The sequence below is a fragment of the Euleptes europaea genome, chromosome 1 (assembly GCF_029931775.1).
Source record: "Euleptes europaea isolate rEulEur1 chromosome 1, rEulEur1.hap1, whole genome shotgun sequence".
Taxonomy (NCBI): Eukaryota; Metazoa; Chordata; class Lepidosauria; order Squamata; family Sphaerodactylidae; genus Euleptes; species Euleptes europaea.
In genome coordinates this window covers 24,356,683-24,365,630 of record NC_079312.1, presented here as the reverse complement: position 1 = coordinate 24,365,630, position 8,948 = coordinate 24,356,683, and the positions used below count along the sequence as shown (strand labels likewise).

The 8,948-nt window shown below is 43.1% G+C and overlaps 1 pseudogene; it reads left to right on the top strand.

Moving 5' to 3' along the window:
* The first annotated feature begins 46 nt into the window (after positions 1-46).
* On the top strand, positions 47-6,961 carry LOC130479575 (zinc finger protein 436-like; annotated as a pseudogene).
* Positions 6,962-8,948: the final 1,987 nt, after the last annotated feature.

The window sequence follows — 8,948 nt, the reverse complement described above, 5'->3', positions numbered from 1 at the left end:
AGACATCTTTTCACAGTAGGTGGTGACCCATTAGAAGGGGAAGGAAATGGAAGAGCAGGACCAGGAAGGACCTGGACCTGGCAAGAGAGCAAGGAAAGGTCCCCAGCCCATCCAAGCTGGGAGTGGCATTGAATCCTGGGAGAGAGCTGTGCCAGAGATCTGGGATCAGGAGCCCTTGAACTCAGAAGTATTTTGCCAACGTTTTCGGCAGTTCCACTTCTACGAGGCCGATGGGCCCCGAGAGGTTTGCAGCCAGCTCCATGGACTTTGCAACCACTGGCTGAAGCCAGAGAGACATACCAAGAAGCAGATTCTGGACCTGGTGATTCTGGAGCAGTTCCTGACCCTCCTTCCCCAGGAAATGCAGCGCTGGGTTAGAGGATGCAGGCCGGAGACCAGTTCCCAAGCGGTGGCCCTGGCCGAAGGCTTCCTCCTGAGTCAGGCAGAGGAGAAGAGGCAGGCAGAAAAGGTGAGGGGCTTTCTTTCTTTGTATTCCAATTCAAGCAACGATACCTGACCTTATCCTACAGCTTTCCTGCCCAATATTTGTCTAAGTGTTAATCATCCAAACTGGAGGTTTAACAACCTTGCTTCAGCAGTGACTTCTTCTATGGAATTTCTTATTCCTCCAGATAATTCCCCAGGGTTGAAAGGAAACCTTGCCAGTTCTGCTGATAGAAAGGTGAAAACTACGGGAGTGGGGCAGGATCCATTCCTCCGTATCTTCCATTCCATCTCTTACCTGTTTCCCTCGCTGCTGTTTCAGAGGTGGGGTCCATCCATGAAGATGGAAGCTAAGTTCTGTGAGATGGAAAGGGCTCTGTCGGAGGAAGGGCAGCAAGCCCGGGCCCAGGAGTGTGCCCAAGATGCCAACTCATGCGGTAAGGACTCGTGCCTGGATGGGATTGGAGCACCCTGTCAATTTGATGGGTAGAGAAGTCTAGTTGGGGAAAAACAAATGCCTAACCCTAACCCAACTTGTGACACTCAGTGTTCACTAATTGTGATGCCAAGAAAAGGAGATTATACAAATTCGTGGAGGCATTTCCTCGTATTGATTACAAAATTCATATCCCACCTTTTTCCGTTAAGAGAGACTGAAGGTTGCTCAGAAGAAAAGGTAGACAAAGCTCAACTGAGCTCTTAATTATCTCAAATAAACAGTCTGTACATTATGGGCAGAATAGCTCCTAATACCAGTTAGTAAGGGCTAGGAATAGTAGGAGAATGTGTTTTGTGCTCATGCTTAGCAGGCCATCTGATGGGCCGCTACAGGAAATAGGATGCCAGGCTAGGGATGCCAGGCAGTGGTCTGGCATGTCCAGCAGCTTTGGGGAAGGGCTTGTGGTAGATGTGATGTCACACTGATGTTGCCTCTGGCTGAAAACCCAGATGTGACATTACTGGATCAGTAGATGCTCCGGACACCCACTGATAATTGCCCTGAGTTTCCAGATGGGCTCAATTCATGTGTGTTTTTTGGCCAGATGTGACAGTGAGGTGCCATGCGATGTTATTTTTGCCTCTTCGACCCAAGGGCATGTGCAAGGTCTCAGCTAGTGGGGAATACCTGCCCGGGCCTTTGGTCTGATCCAGGAGAGGTGCTATCACCGCATTGGTCCTTTGTGCTTCTCTTCTGCCTCTCCCACAACTTAACAGGAGTATTACCAATTTTTTTCTGTGTATATAGGGTAAAGTTCCACTCCCTGGGAAGGGGGAAGCACGAAGCACGCTTCACACAAGAAAACAAAATAGGAAGTCGAGGCTAATACCCTTTCTTCCACTTTCCTCTCGCAGGCAGTGAAGAGACAGTGTTGATCCATTCTCTTTGCAGAGGTGTGGAGACAGCTGCTGCTCCTCCAGTGCAGGTAAGGGAGATGAGAAGAGGGCAGCCTGGGTTCCCTTGCCTTTTTCTGGGGGGCTTTTCTTGTGCAGTTTTTGTTAAGGGGCCCAGGCAAGAGGCTCTGAACTCCACTCCTTTTACACATGCTGAACTCTCCATCTAGCACTGTCCCAGAACGCCCCTCTTCCAGAGAGTCACCTATGCCTTGCATTATCTCTGACAAAGGAATCTGCTTTTTCTTTCAGTCTCCAGTTTCCTTTGAGGAGGTGGCCGTGTATTTCACTGATGCAGAGTGGGCCCTGCTGGATCCGAACCAAAGAGATCTCTACAAGGAAGTCATGCTGGAGAACTATGGGAGTGTGGCCTCTCTGGGTAAGGTGCCACAGGTGCACATTGCTGCCATTAGGATTGTGCCAGTGGGCTGGTGTGTGAATCAAAATCTTAAACAGCAATATGTTGTTTTGAGGCCTGCCCTGTTAGTTGATCACTTTTGGGAGCCTCGAGGTGGTGGGGTGGCAGTGAATGCGATTTTCAGCATGGCCGGATAGAAGGACCTGAGTGTCCTGGATGGCCATGGGGTAAGAAAAGCCAGTGTTGTGGCCATCGCCCAAGGCACAGAGGGTGTCCTGAGGTCAATGAGGGACTGAGAGACCCTTAATAAGACTCGGGAAAGGGCTCCATCCTAATTTCTCAGTTGCCAACCATTGCAACTCACTTATTCCCCAGAGGAGCTTACCGTCATCCCCTCTTACTGTGATCTGGAATGCAGCCGTCCCCCTTCATTAAGAACATCAGCGTTACCGTATTTTTCGCTCTATAAGACGCACCTGACCATGCAGAGGCAGCGCAGAGGAGTTTAAACTGCTCTGCTCTGCCTGGGCAGGCAGCACAGAGCAGTTTAAAGACCCACCGCCCCCCTTCCCGGGACTCCCGGGAAGGGGGGCGGTGGGTCTTTAAACTCCTCTGCACTGGATGGCTGGGAGGGGCCTCCCGCCCCCAGCTGGCTGGCGGCGTCCCAGCCGGCTCCCGGGGTGGCCCAGCTCTGCGCCCTGCTGCCGCTGCATTTGCTCTATAACACGCACTGACATTTCCCCTCACTTTTGAGGAGGAAAAAAGTGCATGTTATAGAGCGAAAAATATGGTATATCCAAGAGGCAAATTCCCTCAGGAGAGAAACCGTATCATTGCTTAGAATGTGGAAAGACCTTCCGTCAGGAATCAACCCTTACTTCCCATCAAAGAATGCACCCAGGTGAGGAGGTGTTGAAATTGTTTAAAGCCTTTCTGATGCAGCAGGCTTTTATGTTCTTTTAAAGTGAAAAAGGAATAGAAATAGAAAATTTATTTGTGGCTAGTTTGGCTGATAAAACAGGTAAAACAGAAACTGACCATACAGAGTAGATGTTTACAACCAAGGCCAACAAAATTAGGAAACACCCAATTTTACATTTCCACAGATTAAGGAAGTACATTAAGGCGATGTAGCTTCATTGCTACTGCACAGTATTTTGCGGCCGGGGTCATGATTGGTGAGCTATCTCCCAGCAGAAACTTTTTGCTCTATTTACTCTCATCATCAGAGCCCATTTTCCTAATCAAAGGGTCAATAATATTGAAGCAGGCTGACTTTTAGAGGGAACATCAAAAAATACATGCTCAATGGTTTACCCTTTAAAGTGTATATTAATGTACTCTTCAATGTACAGCAGGAAAAAGCCGGTGAAATATTTTGCTTTTGGATGATCAGACCTCCTTGCGTGTGTTACAGGCTTTGACATATTAGAGCACATGAACTTTGGTATTGGTGTTGTACATATGCAGAATTATTCAGTATAAAACCCAATTATACCTATAAACTACAAATCATAAAGCAGAGGCGTTTAATTTCCTTTTAAAAGGAAAGAGAGCCTGGATATTCATTGTCATAGGCATATGCTCTTAAATACTTCAGAGTCATTACAAATTTACTAGCAGCACATTCTGTACTTTTCTATGACCTTTCCCAGCCTTTTCAATGGCTAATGAGAAATGCTTAGCAGCACTTTCTATAATTCTTGACTTACAGAACTGAGTGCTTCATTCCTGCCTTTCTAATGACTTTGAGTGCAGAAATGCTATCCATTCCAATGGTATTATAGGCCCACTAAGATGTAGTGATGTAATGTAAACAATAATTATATTTTATGATTTAAACATGAAGGCATGATGGTATTAATTAATTAATGGGTTCAATCTCAACGTATTTTTCTGGAGATGAGAATTATGATAAAATTGATTATATAGAGAGATGGCAAAGCTCAAAACTGATTGTTTAAAGTTGAGCAAAATAGCCTGGTGGAAGAGGAAGTCCTTATTTAGTAATACAATGGGAGGCCACTGAGCATGTGTGGTAAAAATGTCAATTGCTCGATTGTCAGTGTCAACCTCATTGAAGATGATTGAAACAGTATAAATAGGGGAAGGAAGAGGGCTAGAACTTCAGACCTCTCTCAGAGGGTCTCCGAAGAGGGTGTTGGTATGTATGGCTTTACAAATATATTATTCTAGAGTATGAATTGGATACTTTGAACTAAATCAGACTTCTTTAACTTATATTTTAAGTGTCGGATTTTAAAACTGAATAGTATGTCGAACTTGCTTGCTTTACTGTATACATTGTTAACTAATATTAAGCCTTTGTAATACTTGCATATAAACATACATATATATATATATATATATATATATATATATATATATATATATATATATACATATATACATATATACATATATATATATATATATATATATATATATATACACACAATTACATTGGAGTACATCAATAAAAAGACTTACTTTTTAAGTGAGTAAAGTAGTTGACTTGCCTAGTAGGTGACTATCTGAATAAGATAACATACCACTTCTCAGGAAGGGGTCAATTCTAAGAGCATAGTCACTTCGAAAGGCACTGACCCGCTTCACGTGGGTGCTAATGGAATCTGTCTTTTCATTCCAGCAGCGAATGATCAGTGGAATGAGGGTGATGAGGAAGTGCATCAGCTATTGCCAGATAAAGTGAAGAATGAATATTTGAAAGGAAACTTCAAGAATCAAAGCAGACAGAAGAGGCAGAAAGGAAGTCACATGGTTGAGAAAAGGTATAAACCCATTCCTGGCCAAGAGCAGGATTTCCATGAACTAATCCACATGGTGGAGGTGGCATGCAAGTGCTTGGAGTGCAGAATGAACTTCTCAGATCAAGCCCAATACAAGATCCATTTGCAAATGCGTAGTGGAAAGAAGACTCAACAATGCTTGGAGTGTTGCAAGAGCTTCCTTCGCAGTGCAGAGCTCCTTAGACATCAAAGAACACATAAACCTTATAGCTGCACAGACTGTGGCAAGAGCTTCTCACAGAAATTAGACCTTTTTCAACACCAAAGAACTCATGTAGGAGAGAAGCCATTAATCTGCATGAAAAATGGAAGGGTGTACTCTTGTGGAAGAAAGGGAAATACATTTTTCCGAAAGCCTAGAGTAATGGGGGCACATAAATGCTTTCCTTGTGGAAAGTACTTCAGATGCAGATCACCACTCCTTGTGCACCAAAGAGTAAGCACAGGAGAGAAACCTTTTGAATGCTCAGAGTGTGGAAAGAGATTCATACGAAGTGGCCATCTTCAAAAGCATTTAAGAACCCACACAGGGGAGAAACCTTTTGAATGCTCAGAGTGTAGAAAGAGATTTAGTCTCAGTGGCAATCTTCAAAGGCATCTAAGAACCCACACAGGGGAGAAACCTTTTGAATGCTCAGAGTGTGGAAAGAGATTCAGACGCAGTGGCGGTCTTCAAAGTCATGTAAGAACCCACACAGGGGAGAAACCTTTTGAATGCTCACAGTGTGGAAAGAGATGCAGACGCAGTGGCGATCTTCAAAGTCATGTAAGAACCCACACAGGGGAGAAACCTTTTGAATGCTCAGAGTGTGGAAAGAGATTCAGTCGGAATAGCACTCTTAAGGAGCATCAAAGAACACACACAGGGGAGAAACCTTTTGAATGCTCAGAATGTGGAAAGAGATTCAATAGCAGTGGCCATCTTCAAAAGCATCTAAGAACCCACACAGGGGAGAAACCTTTTGAATGCTCAGAGTGTAGAAAGAGATTTAGTCTCAGTGGCAATCTTCAAAGGCATCTAAGAACTCACACAGGGGAGAAACCTTTTGAATGCTCAGAGTGTGGAAAGAGATTCAGACGCAGTGGCGGTCTTCAGAGTCATGTAAGAACCCACACAGGGGAGAAACCTTTTGAATGCTCACTGTGTGGAAAGAGATGCAGACGCAGTGGCGATCTTCAAAGTCATGTAAGAACCCACACAGGGGAGAAACCTTTTGAATGCTCAGAGTGTGGAAAGAGATTCAGTCAGAATAGCACTCTTAAAGAGCATCAAAGAACACACACAGGGGAGAAACCTTTTGAATGCTCACAGTGTGGAAAGAGATTCAGTAAGAATGGCACTCTTAAAGAGCATCAAAGAATACACACAGGGGAGAAACCTTTTGAATGCTCAGAGTGTGGGAAAAGATTCACATACAGTAGCAATCTTCAAACACATTTAAGAACCCACACAGGGGAGAAACCTTTTGAATGCTCAGAGTGTGGAAAGAGATTCAGTCAGAATGGCACTCTTAAAGAGCATCAAAGAACCCACACAGGGGAGAAACCTTTTGAATGCTCAGAGTGTTGAAAGAGATTCAGTCAGAATGGCACTCTTAAAGAGCATCAAAGAACACACACAGGAAAGAAACCTTTTGAATCCTCAGAGTGTGGAAAGAGATTCAGTTACATTGGCAGTCTTCAAACACATAAAAGAACCCACAGAGGGGAGAAACCCTTTGAATGCTCAGAGTGTGGAAAGAAATTCAGTCACAGTAGTGCTTTTCAAAGGCACCAAAGGACCCACACAGGGGAACAACCTTTTGAATGCTCAGAGTGTGGAAAGAGATTCACATGCAGTGGCAATCTTCAAAAACATTTAAGAACCCACACAGGGGAGAAACCTTTTCAATGCTCAGAGTGTGGAAAGAGATTCAGATGCAGTGGCGATCTTCAAATTCATCTAAGAACTCACACAGGGGAAAACCTTATTGCTCAGACTGTGGAAATACATTCAGATGCAGTGGCCATCTTCAAAGGCCTCTAAGAACCCAAACAGAGAAATCTTTTGAATGCGCAGAGTGTGGAAAGATATTCAGTCATACTAGAAATCTGGCACAGCAACTAAGATCCCACACAAAGGAAAACCTTTTTGACTGCTCAGTGTAAGATCCCTGTCCCCTCCTCAGTTGAGACACCCCGATTTGAGTCCCAATCTTTTCTTAGTTTTTTTTAAGGCCACCCCATTGAAAGTGTAATGTGCAATGGGCGGAACTTTGGGATAAATTTGAGAGAGTACATCTCCCTGTCATGTCCAAAGCATATTTCCTTCACGGAGGCAGGATGTCACTCAGATGTGTATATAGCCCCCTCTCCCAGCTCCATTACCTGTGAACACCTGTATCTCTATTTCAAGCGAATTTCATCACAGTGACTTCCGCTAGGGCAGCTGAGCGAAGCACTCGTCTCCCTGGGGGCTCCCGGAGGGGGAACCATGAAACGTCTTAAATAGGGGTGTCAACGCGCCCCTCCTGATTCGCTCTCCCCTATCTATTACCATCTAGCAACTATATAGAAGCAAGAATACCTACTCTCCTAAAATCTGAGTAAGTTTAAAAGAACTCCTTTGTTTTACCTGGATTTGGAAGTCCCAGGAGATTACTAAATACATCAGTTGAATCCGTATCTCCCGACTCAATGTTTAAATGACTTTTTTAAAACCAGAAAAATCTGATAACTCGGCAGGGATCTTATCAATTTGATCAGTGGGAAGACATAACAACTAAGATTTTTGAAAGACGCTTCAGTTGCCAATCAGGAACTACTACGTATAAAGGGGAGGGAGGAGTGGAAAACCCCACCCCGAAGAGTAGTCTTTCTAACTAAACAAGCTTTCCTGTCACGTCCTTCCCGGAAACAATCTATCATCACGAGAGAGTCAGAGAACTTGTAATCGGAAGTGTGGTATCAGCCTGTAACTGGCAAATATTTCCCAAGTTCCTGACCACAAAGAAGATGGAAGGTCTATGACTCTGATTCCTGTAGCGCCTCCATGTTTTACTACACTGGAATTTGCCTGGATCTTATTAACTGAGTTTCAGTAGAAATTTTCAGAAGTAGTAACCATGGAACATCTGATTACAAAAATGGAACAACTCTCTGCTTTGATGAGCACTTCATTTCAATTTATTAATCAAAAACTGGACATTATATCAGATGAATTTAACGACATAAAAACCCAAATTATCACAATGAGATCAGAGGAGATACTAGAGGGCCCTCTAGCTGACAAGAGAGATGAAGAACGGAAGAACCCTGCAAAGGAAACGAGGGATTACAATAAACAATCTGCAATAGCTAATTTACAACAACGGATTTGAACGTGAGTGATTTTGACTTCTGTCCCCTTAATCTGCTTGATGAACTTTTCAACACCTGCTTGGAGGACTTAATTAGTAGAAAAACTGGGGCTGTCAGGATCTTTGAATTTGGGATGGAAGATATTGCAACATGGATTTACTATGGAAATTATCTATCTGCAGAAGAGACTTTACCACCAATTTCCAAGGATGCTCTTCGACGATTACTGCTACTGTGGGAAAGAAAGAAATGCTTTAAATTCCGGATAAAGGGACTAATTTAAAAGAGTCTAGTGTCTCTTCTGGTTAAGATTGAAAAGGAACTGGTTAAAAGGATGGGTTATATTGGAACTAGAACTATACCTGATATCAATTTGCTTGAAAAATAATATGTATTAAATGAGTGTTAGGGAGAAATGGAGGACTTACAAAATAATTAATTTTTAATGGAAATAATCAAATGCTTTTTATTATACTAATCCATTTAATACCAGGGAGATTTACTATTTCTTTTCTTTTTTCTTTTATATGTGTAGGGGAAGTCAACAATTCTTTATTATATATAAATTTTTAACACTGTTACCTATTTGTTTTTATTTTTTATTG